Below are 17,937 nucleotides of genomic sequence, written 5' to 3'. Positions count from 1 at the left end.
CCATTATTTTTGTGTCTATTTTACATTGAATATTTGAATATTCTGATGTTAACTGTGGTGTGGGTCATTGTCTTGCTGACAGGTGGCTTTTATTATACTTGAACATATTTTAACAACAGTGTAGCCGTTGTTATTATGAAACACACCCACATCCCGAGATATTTGAATGTGTCTACAAAAACACATGCTAATTAGACAGCTACAGACACAAAGACTTGCCACCCCTGCACACCCCACAAGAGACAGGAGGGCTGGTTGGCACCCACTGATGGCGTGCTGAAGCCTTGATAGTGACAGTTGCCCAGGGCTGTAACACATTGTGGGTCCTTCACATAAGCAGATTGCCTTTGCTTGCTTTTAGTACGTCTCCATCGCGTTGTCTAGAAGTTGGTTTCATCAAAAATAACAAGACTAATGTTAGCCAGAATTTGGTTGTTATTTACAAAACAGTTCAAATGCATCTTAAATACAACATTTAATAACGATAAGTGGTGACAACAAAATAGACATTCAGATGTATGAGACCCCCTACATAGAAAAGAAATTATTATTATTGAAATAAATATCTCATTCTAATTCATCCATACGAAAATATGTCAAAGTGGTGACAACAAAATAGACATCCAGATGTACGAGACCCCCTACATAGAAAATAAATTATTATTATTGAAATAAATATCTCATTCTAATTCATCCATACAAAATATGTCAGTCAGTAAATGTTGGTTGATTTTGGCAGGGCCGCCTCCAGAAATCTTTCATAGGCATGGCCACAACAAATCTTGAGATGGCACACCAAAAATAAAAGCCGATTTTCAATAGCTCATGACAGCCATCAAGGGGGAGGCGGGCACCTCGAGCCGAAATGTATGCGTCAGACTATTAATATTACACTTAATATTTTGAGGTTGCGTAACGAAGAAATAAATCATAATGTGGAACTTCATTGTAAAACAGTAGCTGTGGCCAGTAAATTTTCAGGGGTGACCTTGGCCACCCATGGCCACCCACTTTTAGCACCCCTATATTTTGCTTTGCAATTGTGCATAAAAAGACCACCTATCAGTGTCACGGTCTTAACAGTGCCATCATACTGTCACCAATGACTGTTTAACTTTCAATAAACTCATTGTAAAAACCAGGCACGAACATTCCTATTTGATCCTTTCTATCTTTTTGGGTGCTGATTCAAACACAACTTAAGACAGAAGCGTTGTGCGCACATCTCCTGACACTCCAAACGTTGGTCTGACACTCAAACGCTGTTGACTGACAGCGTCGACACGCTTTTCTGACAGATCAAACCCGATTTACGATGCAGGCATGCCGTCTGCTTGTGCACGTGTGTCATTCTGGAAGCCAGAGACGAGCCAGGGGAATTAGGGGTCACCACTGAAAAGTATCGGCAAATACATATGTCGTCTAACTTCTGGGTAGTTACGACCCAGTACCACCTGGCCTCAAACACATGGCGGCATCACATTCTGACTTGCTTTTTTTTTTTTTGTTGTTCAGAAGGACTTCATTATTTATTATTTATAGGATTCGTCTACACAGGAAGTGGGTGTGGGCTCAAACAAAGGCAAATCAACAAAGAAATGTGGTAGTCAAATCAAATGAGTACAGATATCCATCAATTTTGAACACATTTCATCGCAATCAACACCACCTTCACATATTTATGAATTTTTACATATTTCTTCTAAGACACACAAACATCAAGTTCTATGCATTATTCGCTAAGGAACTGGCACATTTGTAAAATGCCCCTGTAAATCTCTCATGAAATATACAATATGGATCTTGGCTCATTCCCCACCCCTCCAAAATATTCTTATGTTCTGTTCTCATCATCAATTATACGAAAGCTTCTAAATCCGAATTCTTTTTAGAAAGGCAGTCTTTTGATGTTCTTCTCCGACTCATATGGTGGAATTAAGCGAATAGTAATTAATAATAATAAAGATGCCTAAATTCAGATTATGGTATTCTTGAAACATCAAACTTCTCCACCCCTTGGCAAGCAAGCCATAAATAAATTACCCAAAAATAAAGGTATGTGGAAAAAAAACAATACGCCCCACATGAATTATATTAACATCAACAAACATCACTCTGGCGTTACACCCAGATAGTGGTTAGGAGCAAATTTCAAATTACAAGTAGTCATCAATTAACAAACGTTCATAAAAATTGTTTCAACTTTAAAAAATGAACAAAGGCTGACTTAATAAATGTCATAAAATACCATGTTGAAGAGAGGTGGAAATAATGAAATGTACTACGATAAAAATGGTCACCATTCTAACCTTGAAGCTGCATCTAAGAGACCATTCAAGGCACGTATACTGATGATTGTCAGATATATAGAATATGACGTATTGTACAACTGGGAAAATGTTCAATCTGGAATCAAAGCTCAGAATGTGAGTGAGCAATGTAAAACAGCAAAGTGACAGGGGGCCAATGATTATTTCACATCAGCCTTCTGTACAAACTGCATGGAGATGAAGCGATGTCGTTAAATGTTATGTTGATGTTGTGCAGAGTAATAGTCATGTTCAAGGAAGTCAGCTCATTCATAACACACATCCCGCCGACAAACTTCTGTTACCAAAGAGCAGATTGCTCCATAAAATGACATGCTGCGTCAGCATTTTGACAATGATTACCAGTTTGGCATAAACAAGCAAAGGTGGTATAATGGGAGACTTCGAGTAACATCAGTGCAGCCGTCGTGAAATAAATTTAAATGGGCACCCAGTAGACCATCATATAAGAATTTGGAGAAGCGCCAAAATATATCCATCTCGTATTAAAATTAATTCACTGAAAAATCTTGTATTGCGGTCTGCACCAAAACGGTTTTCCTCCTTGCCTTGAACTTTAGAAAAAACAATTTTCCATGTTTGTTTTTCCAATTATTATTATTATTATTATTATTATTATTGTTGTGTTTTCATGTAGGCACTTTGGTTTGATGACTGGATGTCACCTTTTTTTATTTATTAATTTTACACTCTTAAAAAAATATTTCTAGCCTATTTTCTGCAAACTTTTAAACAAAGCACAGCTTGTAGCTAAAATACATTTCCATTTCAAAGGTGTACTATCCTCCCACATCCCTCATTAATATATGAATGCGGCAGAATGCGTCAAGTCAAATGAAACGCAGATTAAAAATAAACAGAATTAGCATGTCAGGAGTGTGTAATGCTTCTGCCAATCTTCTCCGTGACGCGTAAGGTTCGACACAAACTACGCAAACTTAAATTCGTCTTCACATCGTCATATCCGTACCAAAATAGGTAAAATAAAGCGAGGAATGCTTTCAATTATGCATCCGCATTGTGGAGTTGCTGGATTTCTCCAGGTGTTAGATGAAAGCAGGGCGAGTGCGTCTGTGTGAGTACGTGGCCTCAGGCCGTCAATGAAAGGTGCTGCTCAGGGAATTCCCCCATAGGCAGAGATTCTCAGTCAAAAGGAAATCTTGCATCTCTACTGTTTCTTGCATGCCACAGATGCGCAAACGCACCCCTATTGAGTCTCAAGGCTGAGGCTCCAACACGCTGAGCCCTACTTTTGAGTCTTATGTGTAAGCGTCCCTTTTCATCATTGCAAACACATTAGAAATGTTTATGCAGGCCTGACTCGCAGTGTTTAAGGTCAATGCAAAATGGATGTATTATCAAAGAATAGATACTTTTGAATATTTGTTTTATAATATGTTGAAAATAATCACATTTCGGTCAATCTCCTATTGGTTAAGAATTGGAAACTATTATTGCACAGGTGTCAAACTCGAGACCCAGGGGCCCAGATATGGCCCACCACATCATTTTATGTGGCCCACGAGAATAATTCGTGCATCGACGTGTCAATACGAAAAAAGAAATTGCCTTCAGTTTTTAAAAATAGAGATATCACTAGCAATTTTTGACACCATTGGTCTTTTTAAAATATTTGAACAGTTTTTACAACCCTCTGATTTCAAAACTGGTTATCAGTTTGATGTGTAGTCTATACTGAAAATAATATGAGGCCTTTATACATTTATTTGGGTAGACAGTCATAATGGTCCCTCCGTAGGAAACTGACTTCGATGAGGCCGGCGACGAAAATGATTTTGACACCCCTGAAATTGTGATCGTCCTGATTTTTTTTTTAACTTCATTGCAAGCGTGTTCCTAGTGTTGTTAATATTTCGCACTAAGGAACTTACTCTGAGCATGTTCTATTTTTCATCAGACATATTAAACAGGAAGGCTTTCATGGATGTTTTAGCATGGCTGTGCTTTTCAAAGTGCTTTTGGCAATGTCTAGAGTTCACATTGTGCGTCTGCGTGTGCATGTTCATGTTGTTCAGGCCGCAGGGGGTCACCCTTGTATGCAGCCCTGTTAACTGATTCTGACATATGTGGCATTGCATGTGCACAGTTAACTGTGTTGTTTTGTGTGTCAACGCATACGCACCGTACCGACGCCAGTGTGTTTCAATTACATTTTCAGCACTTTGCTCCATTTTTCACCGCTGTTCTCCATTTTAGGGTTTTATTAGATAGGATGATTCTTGCCTCCGGCAATTGTCATCGCAGCACTCTACATTCAAAGGCGTGTGTGTTTTGGAAAGCAGTGTGTGTGTGTGCGCTAAGTGCGCGTGTATGCTTATACTTTCTATCTCGGCTTCCTGAAATGTATACTAAGTCTGCTTAAGGTGGATTTCGTGTTTTCTAAGATCACATAATTCCGTGCAAGTTTTAAATTCCTTTTGCAATGCCCTTGACTCCATCTCCCACAATGCATTATGCTTCTCATAATTTCATGGATTCTGCTATCATATTGGACCCCGTATCTGTATTTCTGTCATCACACACACACACGCACACATATAACACACACACTCACAGCCTGGGGGCTCCATCTATTAGAGCTCCATCCATCACATATAACTTTAATACGGAAGGAATAAAAAAATGCTTACACAGCCAGATGAGAAATTTCTGAGACTTGCATGATCGAAACCTGCATAGACACTTGAACTCACACACACACACATGCACAGTGACCAAGGTCAAATGCACTAAACCAATTACGGATATCAAGATGCTATTTTTCTGACATATGTGTGTGCATGCATCTTTCCTATGTGTGCAATGATTACATGGGTGGATACCGTATGTGTTGTTTTCTAAAGCTGCCCAAGGGCGTATGGCATAATGCATGTATTCAAATATCTAAGTCGTCTATTCTGCTTTTCTTTTGACCGCTTTCAAAGTTGTTTTCATTTTCAAGGTTTATCCTCCACCAACAGGGTTGCTCGGGCTTTGCAGGGTAAACCGTTCTTCTGTGTATATTTTGAATGAAGACAAGGATACGCAGCCAAACGGCATCAATGTGGTGCAACACTTTTATATTCATTAAAGAATTGTATTTATAGCATGTATACATCGATTGAAAATAATGTGACTACAATCAAAATACTAGACTGTACTAATATATATATATATATACACACACACACAAAAAGAAAAAACACGTAGGTTGGTTGGTTGGTTGGTTGGTTGGTTGGTTGGTTGGTTGGTTGGTTGGTTGGTTGGTTGGTTGGTTGGTTGGTTGGTTGGTTGGTTGGTTGGTTGGTTGGTTGGTTGGTTGGTTGGTTGGTTGGTCTGGTGTTGAGTCCCTTCTTTTTAGATCCAACCATTTTTTAAAACCTGCATTGAAATCTATCCATCTAAATAAATACATTTATGTTAATCATCATTCAGAGAAACAAGATAAAAGGTAGTAAGATCCTTTTTTTTTTCCACCGCCGACATTTAAATGCTCATCTGAGGGACTTCTGTGCAGTCTTTTAAAAGTTATTGCCATTTCACACCAAGAAATTGATCAATCTTGTTCCATTCCTAACTTTTAACGTAGCCACAAAGGAGTAAAATCGTTGGAACCTGGAGGGTGCTTGCAAACATACAAGCATTGTTTTTGTCCAATAAATGTTACCTGAGCCCGAGGGGGGAAATTTGAGTTGAGGGATGTGCAATAAAGATGAGTATGGACAGGAGAGCGTGAAACATACCCAAACAAATCTATTATGAGCCATATCGATCCATACTGACTGATAGGCACCTTGCTGCAGAACTGTGAATGTTAGCACTATAGCTTGAGGGAGAAGGGTGGGGAAGAATTTCCCATGAGATGTAATGGAGCAAAGTATGCTCGATGTTTTTGCCATTCGGATTGCTTGTGATGATTAAAATTCTCGTCATGTTATGTGATTGTGTGCCGTATAATGCAATATGGACAGAGAGGTCCACATACTGCAAGCTGTCGACTTTGTTTCTTATTTTCTCCTTGCTGTTGTTCCCGCATAATTGTATGCCTGTTTTATGGGATTCAGTGCCTTGCACATTTATTGTGCCTACTCATCGGAAAGATGTCACAATTCCAATTTTGTACTTTGTCTTTGGTCGTCCATTTGTCCACCACCCAGTGGGACTTGCCCTAACGCCTCGCAAGAGAGGCAACAAGATGCCCGAGCCACCTCATCTGGCTCCTCTCAATGCGGAGAGCTCATCTCGGAAGACCAAGATTCTCCCCCTGCAGAGGAAGCTCATTTCTGCCACTTGTATCCAGGATTTTATTCTTCCAGTCACAACTCACAGCTAGTGAGGGTAGGAATGTAGCTCGAACGGTAAATCAAGAGCCTCGCCTTCCGGCTCAGCTCCTTCTTCACCACGACAGACCCATACAAAGTCCGCATCCCTGCAGACGCCTTGCCGATCCGCCTCTTGATCTCTCATTCCATCCCCAAGATACATGGTGGAGTCCAACCCTCATTGGAAACCAGTGGCAGGTCGTGCCTTTCAGATGTAAGCCTTCACATCTATCTGCCTTAGTGTTTTTATACCTTTTTCTTCCTCTGAGTATAGCCACAAGTGGTGTTCTAGCTGACAGTGACGTGAAAACAGCCACACTTACCTGACCAAGGAACAAAGGACAATACCTCCACTTCACAGCCTGGTTAACTTAAAAGTCATTGCTGCTTGTGCAATTTGAAACTTTCACAAAGAATGCAGATATTGACACTTTGACAGCAGTAATAGCCAAATTGCACTAAAGGTTTGCTGCCCAAAGAAACATCTACAGAAAAAGAAGTTGTTGACAGTGAAAATCAACACTGATACAAAGTGTAAAGACCTTTAATAGGGAACATTAAAAAAAAAAATTCTCCTTTCTTGTGGTATTTTGCATTTATATTTCAAAATAAATTAGTTCTTCTCTTTTCATATTGTTAGCTTTGTCTTAGCCATTATTTTATTGTTTTAGTTGGCTTTTTTATGTAAATGCCACTTTGATTAATTTATTACAATTACCACGTATTAGCTGGCCAACTTTAATGGACATTAAAGTGACTGAAAAAAGCCTTTACTGTATCATTTGTAGAACTTAAAGATTCTTACCTGAGTACTCTGACTAGCTCGCCCAGAACCCACAATTAGAAAATATATGACATTTATCATCTTGCCTTCGTAGTGTATAGAATTAAAAATAGAACAGAAGGTGTGCAAATCATTGGTTTTTTTTTTATTTACACTTTCTTGACTTCATTTGATTTGTTGATATCTCACACTTTTCCTGTTGATGTAAAGTCTAGCCAAGGTCATACACAACATATGCCGTGAAGCTTAATTTGCTGCCAGTACTATGCTGAGATACATACGAACCATCTGCTTTTATTTTCCGAACATAATACAAAAATGGATGAAAACAACAAAGATGTCCTTGTCATTCTTGAAGAAATCGATGGAAGTGAAACCGAACCGGTGTGTACTTAATCTCCCCCTTTGCAGCTACAACAGTTTCTGAGAAAAAATGGAGGGGGGTGATTAGTTGGGCAACATTTTTGGTAAATAAGTATAAAGACAAAAACAGATACACAAAAGCAATTGTCTCACAGCTATCTGATTCCTTATTAATTGGACGAGCCAAGGTCTATCGATGTTTGAGACTTTCTAACTTTCTTACCTCATTACAAACAATATCGTTCCAGTGTTTCATCTTGGGTTGCATCTCCAACCGTTTCCCAGCTACAAACAATACCATTAGTGTCCAACATTTTCAGTTAGGATTGTTTCATCTTAAGTTGTATCTCCAACCCTTTCCCAGCTCTCGAGTCTCATCAGTGCTCAAAGAAGACAACAGCGTCCGTTGTTTGTCTCTATTTTCTATATATCAAGAAAGAAGACCATTTCGACAAGTCCGGAGCGATTTATGAAGTATTCCATGCTGCTACTTTATAGCCTGTGCGCCGCACAAACGACTTAAATGGCTAGCTGAAATGAAGTACTCTACCTGGAGGAAAATAAGCAAAGTATTCTAGCTTATTTCATGCCTCGGGAGTGAGCAGCTCGACTCATTCGATGGCTTCACCGAACATTATTGGCTTATAAAATTCATACCGACTCTTATTGCGGGTGAATCATATCTCATACTATCGAGAATTTCTTTGCACGTTTCAGATTTGACCTCGGTATTAATTCAGTATCTGCCCTGAACTGAACTCGAATGTACCATATCTTCTATTGTGTGTCATCTATAAACATTTATACAGAGTATGGGGAGAAATTGTTGGGGTTTTTTAGCTTCAAAATCTTTGCTGTTCTTTCGTATGCAGCAGATGTATGCATCTCACAGTATTCACGATTGATTTTGCACTTGTTTGCCAAACGGGATAGCTTTAATAGAACCACTTTTCCTCCCTCACTTTCCCATTTACCTTTGAAAGGACGTATTTATCTGAATTAAGCACGAGTCACTCAAGTCCACCATTACAGGCAGAGATGTCATACTTGATGTGCATGTGAGAGGTGTGTGTGTTAGAGGGAGTGGACAAAGAGGTCACATGGATGATATGTTGTCATAGTCTCTCCACTCTCTCTCCCTCCTTCACCGTGCCCCTAGTGTCTTAGAATTGCTGAGTCGTGATTCTGTAATGAGAGACCGGTGACGTGGAGGAGGAGTAAAAGAGAAAACTAAGCAGAGTGGCTTGCGGGGGTCGCGAGGGGTTGGGGTGGAGGTTCAGGGATGGAGAGTCATCAGATCACCTTATAGGGAGAGAACATTCTTGGTCAAGGTCTTCCCTAATGAACAAATTATCATGCAAGGACTCGCTCTCCACCCCCTATAGGCTTGCATCCTGTATCTTTTCTCCCCCCTCTACCCTCTCCTCTCTCTCGCACTCTCGCTCTCCGCATTGTCACTCATTCACTTTGACCTTCCTTTCTCACCTTTATCTTCTGCTCTGTACCTTCTCTGCTCGTCCGGCTTGACCTTGGCTCCTTCCTTTCTGAAATCCCTTCCCTATTTCATGTTTACTTTCTGCCGCATTCCTGTTTTCTTTATCTGTGTTGCTTTCTACCCTTGCCACTGTTTACACCCCCCCCACCTCACGCCCTCCTCCTTTCCTGGTTCTTCTAGGCCTTAGGCAGTAGTCTGCTACTTTAAAACCTCTCTATCAGCACATCCCTGCAATAGTCAGGGCTGACAGTTACTTTCACTGCGGAATTGGCTGATTTACCACACAGTCACACACATGCACACAGGTACATCTTAAAGTGTAGAATTGTTCACACCTACGTTCCTGAATGATTTTCTTTTTTACATGATAAGGTGCTAGTGTGTAAATGATGGACTTCAGAGTGCCTAGCCATGTGGTCAAATATACAAACTCAAGAGATACGTTATTTAAAGTCGAGGTGAAATAAAATTGCTTCATCTAAAGTCCAGGGGTGTCGAACTCCTTTTTGTTGCGGGCCGATGGTAGTTACGGTTTCCCTCAAGGGGCCATTAATGACTTAAATAGAAATGGATGGGCCCTCATATTTAAAACACCTGCGTATTATACTCCGGTGCACCTTATATATGAACAAAACAAGATATTCCACTATTTTTAGCTGTTGCGACTTATATTCAGTTGCGGTTTATAGCCCGGGAATATTTGATACATTTGAATTTACATAAAAACAATGGTCTATGTTAGCACTCAAAGGTTTTTGAATAGGTTTTAAGACATAAGTTATACATAAGAGACTTATACATTTTACAATTTCAAGTAATGTCCCCATTTTTTTTACATACCTATCCGTATTTTGTGATTTGGACTATATTAGTGTGAGTTTGACATGTTTTCTTGTTTGGTACAGACAGTGATAGTCTCACAAGTGAGCCCTAAGGCATTGTGTCTCCATCCAATATCATATACTGAAGCACTTTTCATATCCTCTGCAGGAATTCAAATCATGCATTTTAGTGGCATCCTTCTTTATCATGGGGACGGAAGCAAGAGGCAGTTTTGAATCATTTCGATCATTTCACTATTGCGATGCCATATAAGAAGGCAAGTACAAACAGAGGAGCATGTATACAGGAAAACCGGAGGTGCAACAAAAGAGGAAAGGACTCGCTCTGTTGATGAAGCACAGCAGTGACAGACCTCGGTGCATGATAAAACATAACACCCGAGGGAAGAAAGGATGACTGTGGAAAAAGAAAAATTTCCGCAAATATTTTTCTACAGATCCCTCTCAGTTAATCTAACAATGTTCAACTGTTAACATGTTCATAGTTACTTCTTCTTTGACTTTTTTGTTTTTGAAATGACAAGGTTTAACCAGTGTACTTGTGATGCTTTTTTTTTATCACTGGGTACCTGGCCTTGGATTCAACACAAAGAAACATTTGACTTGCTGTTGTCCTTGTTTTTTTCTTTGGTATTATGGTTGGTAGAAAACATTTCTTTGTATTCAGTTCCAATTTCAAATGGAAGGGTAACCTCTTGATTTCAATTTGACCTTTCCATCTCCTTCTGTGAGTGACCCTCATGTCTACTGCAGTCCTTTATGCAGACCACCTGAAGAGGTTTCCACAGAATTTAGGAAAAATAAGTCAACCTACCACATTCCTCTTCTTAACTCAAATGAAAGGGCCTTTAAAATATCTGCAGCTTGTATTGATACTCACAATGCATATGACCTTTGGTGGTAGAATGATCACATACACAACATAATTCCTGCTATAAGTTATAATATCCAAAGCAACAAAATCTGCACAAGGGAGTTTCAACACGACTAACTACAAGCCGCCTCAGAGACTGAACAAAAGGAAGTTCTTCCACTGCCAAGCAGCTTGACTCTAATACATTAAATTCCCTTTCGCCGGCATCCAAACGTACGACAGCACCCGGATGGATTCAGCCACCTCAATCCAATTCATAAACACACAATCCGTAAGATGACCTTTGGTAATAGCACCCAGAGAATATGTTCCAAAATGTTGCAAAGCTCCATAACCAGGGATACATCCTTCTAATCAAGTTAGGTGGCTTTGCAAAAATGAGATGAGCAGTGTGAGCAGTCTAATAAATCAGTTTTGTGGAAAATGGGCAGGAGCACTCACTCCTTTGAAGAAACGGTAGCCAAAAGCAAAATGCTTTTGCAAGCACTGCCGTACAAAGATGCTGTCAAAACAGCAATTTTCTCAAAACTTTAGACCATAGCTTCATTCAAAGAACCATACGTAAGGTCTTTCTTCTCTCTTATCCTTAGTGGCTTCAAGCAAAAGAGACAAAATTGTTAATTTTTTTCTTCTTGGTCTGATTGCCCTCTAATGGATTCAAACCAACAAATGATCATATGAATGGATTTTTGGAACTTTGTTTTTTCTCAATTTTGGAGATATGTCACTTCAACCAATCTTGTTAATCGGTGATGTATTACTATTTTCACCTAAGACCTAAAAAAGCTACCAAGACATTACGGAAAAAGTTCAGACATTTTAGTATGCCACAGATGGAAATCCTGACGGTACTGCTCTGTCTACCTTAGATCAATTTGTGAAATTTGTATCAGCAACAATCTTCTACGGCATGTTAATATACTTTCCTCTGTGAAAACCCATCCACAGTTATTTCAGTATGAAAAACTAATAACATCCCAATCCCAAATGACCTCGGGGTTCTGATTCTCTTATAAGACACGGCCAAAATGCAGACAGCAGACAATGACGAATTGGTGACGCAAAAGCATCCAGTTTGAACATCATCTCTTAGCAATCACAATTCTTCTGTACTCTCTCAATATTCTTCCTTCAAAGCAGATTATTGCTTCAAACAACAATTCTCACACGGTTCTCGTTTTCCCCTTTTTCACTTCATCAGACTTTGGAAGACGAGCTGCCCGCAGAGCACTGTCAAAGGCTGCTCTAAAATAATTACACTGGCTCTCCGAGGCCTCTTCTACCTGCAAGCAAACAAAGGTCAGTTGGAACCATCATCTCGCATCCTGAAAACATTTTGTACTCCACCTTTGTCGCCATGGGTGGCGTGACACTGAGAACAGTTGGATGACCTTTGGCCCAGAGGTCTAGCTTCTCATCTCCCCACAAATTCTGTAACCATCTGTAAAGAGAGCAGAACTCTGAGCTGAATAAGGATCGGGGTGTGCAATAATTTGAGACTAGCTGTCGACAACCCACTCACAACAGATCACCACTTTAGAAAGAAATTTGAAAATGTGCATTTGGTTCATCTCTAGTTTTCGTCTCCATCTGTTACACTGGGTGTTAATCATAAAGTAAAATTACGACAAAATGAACATGCAAAGGATTTTCCAAAATACTCAGACACTCTCTCATTTGAAATGGATATGCTTGTTGAAAAAAGCGAAACCCCTGACTGTGAAATGGAGGTGGGATGAATAATTAAATGATGTTTTCGTGTATTTGTTGCTGATATGAGACAGATTGAGGTCTGATTTAAATCCCACCATGAAGCGTATTTTCCAGATAAAGGATGTTCATTACGAGCAAAGTACAATGTAAACATAGAAAGTGCTAACCGTCCCAATCCAGTGGCAGCCTGGAGGTTTGTCGTTTGCCTTTGTTTGAACAGCACTCTCTTGTTCTTGCCTCTGTTTAGCCGCGTATGTCTCGGCAGCAGGCGCAATTCAACATGTGTCGCTTGCTATGTTATCTTAAGAGCCTTTTCTCCCCGGGGCATTGGAAAAAGTGAGATGTGGGGTGATACCAAGGCCAGGAAATCAAAAATGAATACATCAAAGTAAGCGTGGTGCATATGTGGCATATAATGTATGTCAATATGTGCGTGTGTGTTGTCGCATGCAGTGGCTGTTTGTTTACCTCCTTGTGTGTGTCCATTGAGGTGTGTGTCTGTATTTTATCATGGCCCAAATGACTCAGGGTAATTGCTCCTTATATGGTGACCTGTCAGTTCGCATCACTGTGACTGAGCAAAGGGGCAAGAGGGGCAATTTATTCCACCTTCCTATAACCCTTTCTTCTCCCCTTATAACTGTGATTATGAATGATTTATGCTCTATGAGCATGCATGCCACAATGAGGTGTTCATGTGCTCAGGTAGTAATTCACCATTCTGTGGAAAATTTTATGCTGTGGCTGGATTTGCACTGCAACTCCATGTTTGGTAATTGTTTGTGTTCTTTTGTGCTTTATATCTAGGATTCAATGTGTGCATGTATGTTTACAAGAAAGAATTTGTTGAATTTTAAATTGTGTGTTATCCACTTTGCAAGTTAGTGAGGAATAGAAACGTATTTTAAATTCATTCTTTATATCATTATATTATTGTTATAAAAAATCCACTTTGCAAGTTGGTGAGGAATAGAAATGTATTTTAAATTCATTCTATATATCATCTATTATTATATCGCCTACCTTTGTGGTTGCTGCCTCACTTATTATTTTTCCCGTCTGCCTTTTTTCATGTTCCTGCCCACCTCTTACTGTCATTGCTTAACTCTGCAATCATGAAAGATTCTCGTTTGGCAAATACGGTTTGATCGTGGAACATGTGGTTTGCCGGTGTCTGAGAGCGTTACTGTGAAGCCGCTGGGATTTGGTTGAGCATTAAAAGACAGAAGGATTATTGTGTGTTTGAAAAGACAGAAAAATAAGGATTAACTGACACATAGCCAGCCCTAGTGAGACAGGACATTAGACATAAAAGGAAAGCGAGAGAAAATGTATGTGTGGAGCTTCATGCTCATGTGTCTATACAATATGTGCTATTGTGCGTTCTCCGTTTTATGGAACCTTTCATCCGTGGCCCAGCGGTAGTTGTAATTGGTCTCTGATGGAAAAGACCCACTGGGTTTGGCCAAACGTTGAACAGCGCCTTTAAATATTTCAGTCCGGCCAAACGTGAGGTCTCTCGCCTCGGGCTCACTTAGCCGGCTGACCTCGCTTCTGACAGAGAGCAAGAAAGAACACCTTAGAGGCACAACGTGACATCTTGAGCTGTTTTTCATACACTCAAAAACCTTTGAGATGGGGAGGGGTGTTATGAGTCACAATTGGAGCTAATGATATTGGGTACAACGCAAGACTTGAGTCTTTGAGTTAGAGTTTTAAACCACTTTTCTGACCACCAAAGATGATTAAAAAAATAATTTACTGAAAAATGTCACTTTTAACCTTTGTTCATTAATTGCTGGATTGGACAATAGGAAGCAAATTGAGTGCAGCTAAGAAAGGTATTAATTCAACACTACACTAAATATCAGAACATAATCTGTGAGAGAATTTGATTTCTCTTTTGTTAATAAAGCCCTCCTTTCAACTCAAGCCAATCAAAATCTTTAATGAGACAGCGTCAACAATAAACCTGCCAACTTGCGCATGTCATTATTATACGTAGCAGGTGATTTCTTTCAGCTTTACATTTGCTAGCCAACGGCTCTGCAAAGTAATAAAGAGAAAAAGTTCCTCTATTGAAGATGACCTCTTTTAGAATGAATTTTTTTAGGGTTTCTAATTTATGACTGTATTCACCCACTTGATTAAATTATCAATCAAGGTTTTTCTTCTCTGCCTTTATATCACCATGAAATCTTGAATTGTTCATCTCTACAAGACATTTTAGACCATTTAATGCTTCAATTATAGTGTGAACATTCTGGGAAACAATATCCCAAATGACGTTCACATCAGTTTGATGTGGAAGAACATGAGAAATTTGTGAGATAAACTCTCTCAGCAGTCTCCTAATCGTCCTAATACTTTTGTCTCTAAACTTCTTCAGACAAAAAGTACTCTCAAAGGTGATGGAGTGCAACTTTTGATCCATCTAATAAGCTTTTAATGCCCTGAGCAGATGTTTTTTTTTTGTTCCTTACGTGCAGCCATCATAAAGTTAGAGGTGAGTCCAGCCCACCACGCAAGCTGCTTCTGCAGCTCTGTTGTCGAGCACTCAATCATTCGCCAGCTCTGGGACGCGCTGTCATTAAAGTGTTGTCTAAATTCCGGGTTAGTCTGCTTCCCCCCAAAGTCTTCTGTGAACCGCATCCTCATTAAAGCGCGTCTGCCTGTTTTGCTAAACGAAAAGGGCATCTTATTTTGCACATCAGTGCCACAGCGCTCAGCATAACACAAGATATTTGTCTTGCTTTTATACCATACCGGCAACCCCTTTTCGTACATTGCTCCGTATCTCTCGTTTTTCTTTCTTCTGCCTCTCTCTCGCTCTAGCTGTCACTCTTTTTTTTTCCATCTACCCACTCACTCCAGCTTTTGTCCCATCCTCCTTATTCTCCCTCCCTCTCCAGCCTATTCATGTGCCTCGCACAGATCCCAGGTAGAGGGAAACAGATAATTCCCAGATTCTCTGTAGAGGTGCAGCAAGTAAAAATAGAGAAGGTTACCTTTCATGTTCAATTTTTAAAGGAAAGTCAGAGATTTCCTCAAGATGATTAAAAGGGAACACTGCTGACAAGGTCATACAGAGACGTGTTCACGCAGAGAGGCTGGTCCAAAAAAACCCTTTGGGATATGATGCTGCTTGTAAGATATAAAACAGCAAAGCAAAAAAAAAATGGAGAGGGGTTGAAAGGAGGGGGGTAAAGTGAGAACATGATTGTCTGTCTGAAAACGACCAAGACAATGTTTGTAGTGCTCCTAATCCCAGGAAGGTGCCAGAGTGAACTCGGGTTTTTCAATATTTCTCTTAGCAGCTGTCATGTTTGTTGAGATAACACAAATTATTGCCATATGCGTTGCCTCATTTCTGCATTCTGCATTATTGGTGTGAAGTCTTGTGAAGGTTTAATGTTTTAGCTTTAAGCCGTCTGCTATCACTAGAGACCAATTATCTGCCAGGGTTAAGGAAAAATCCCAGAACCAGAAATGAGAGATTGTGTGGGGCTTTGACACGGCTCCAGCAAATTTCCTCCGGCATGCTGTTTGTGTATCCTGCTGCATGTATATGCATGTGTGTCTGCATTATTAATCATTCGAAAAACTCATTAGCTGACACATTTATTGTAAACATAGACACTTTTACCATGTTTATGCTCCCCCCCAAACATATTTCAACTAAAATGTGCTAATGTGCGAAGTTGGAGGTCATGCACTGCAATTTGAAACTGTGACACCCCATAATGTTAACATATTCTGGATGTCCCAAGCACTGGCTAGGCTAACACTCTAACTAAAGCAAAAAACTGACAGGGTTGCATTGGGACAAAATGGAGTTGGCGTTTGGAATCTTGCATTCACAGTGCGTCCGTCTCCAGAGGCATGAATGAATGGCCTGATTCTCTCTCTCTCTCTCCACCTCACTTTTTCTCCATGACTTGTCAGCCCTCTCTCAATCTCTTTCTCAAGATTTGTGGATTGTGTCTATATATATATCACCTGAATTTCCCCCCGGGATCAATAAAGCATCTATCTATCCATCTATCCATCTATGCATCCATCCATCCATCCATCCATCCATCCATCCATCCATCCATCCATCCATCCATCCATCCATCCATCCATCCATCCATCCATCTCCTTCCTTCCTTCCTTCCTTCCTTCCTTCCTTCCTTCCTTCCTTCCTTCCTTCCTTCCTTCCTTCCTTCCTTCCTTCCTTCCTTCCTTCCCTCCTGCCTTCCTTCCTTCCTTCCCTCCTGCCTTCCTTCCTTCCTTCCCCCCTGCCTTCCTTCCTTCCTTCCTTCCTTCCTTCCTTCCTTCCTTCCTTCCTTCCTTCCTTCCTTCCTTCCTTCCTGTCTTTCTTTCTTTCTTTCTTCCATATCCAGAATCTCCGAAACAGCTTTGGCTACACAGTCACTCAGTTTTCAAATCAATTTAAAGACTGTTAAATGTTCAATATGTACAGTGGCAACTCGGTTTACGACCAACCTTGTTGACAAGGAATAATTTCAAACGAAAGTGTACTTCAAATTCTAAATTGTCTTGGCATTCACACGGAACGCTCACCTATCATCATACGTTTCACATCCAGGACTGGCCATCAGACACAATTCTTGGCTGAGGTCTGTTCTGTTGCTATGACGAAGACAACTTGATCACAAATTTTGAAACTTTTGACTACAGCAATCGCAAATGTCCCACTTCTCTGCGCCAGGCATCATTTATTGTTGAGGTGGACAGAATTCGGTGTGAAAGGTCTCTGCTGTTTGTCTGCTGAGTCATCTTTTTTATCACAACTCTCAAGTGGAGAACTGACATCTCTGAGACATTGGAGCAGGGAGAGAACAATCTTATCATGAGTCATCTTGACAGATTTTGATTAAACAGTAGCTCTAATTAATGCTGCCAATATATGGATGTGCATAAAATTCCTAGCTGTACATATCTATCTATACTGAAGGCCAGCAAATACAATTAAGCATAACTGACTTCTTTGTGCTGCATGTTTCTGTTTAATTTTATTCGGCTAGTAGTCACTGTTATTTATTCAAAGTATCCGTGCAGTACTCGATGGCAGTTTGAGATTTGGGGCAACATTTTGACTCACGTAGCTGCCTATCATTACAAATTGAGATGTAACATAGAAAGTAAAAAATATTGTGTATGCAGTATATTTTAGGCCAACTCAAACCGCTTTAAAATTGCTCATATGAC

At 40.0% G+C, this 17,937-nt stretch overlaps 1 long non-coding RNA gene across 1 annotated transcript in view; it reads left to right on the top strand.

Moving 5' to 3' along the window:
- LOC148399398 (uncharacterized) overlaps window positions 1-16,869 on the top strand; it is a 68,293-nt gene extending 51,424 nt beyond the window's left edge. Inside the window, exon 4 of the long non-coding RNA XR_015858239.1 lies at window positions 12,212-16,869. This is a non-coding gene — a long non-coding RNA (uncharacterized LOC148399398). The remainder of the gene's footprint in view (window positions 1-12,211) is intronic.
- Window positions 16,870-17,937: the final 1,068 nt, after the last annotated feature.

The sequence above is a fragment of the Syngnathus floridae genome, chromosome 4 (assembly GCF_059516105.1).
Source record: "Syngnathus floridae isolate MCC-2025c chromosome 4, RoL_Sflo_1.0, whole genome shotgun sequence".
NCBI lineage: Eukaryota > Metazoa > Chordata > Actinopteri > Syngnathiformes > Syngnathidae > Syngnathus > Syngnathus floridae.
Note: the sequence above shows the minus strand (reverse complement) of the source record. Positions and strands in the feature narration are given on the sequence as shown.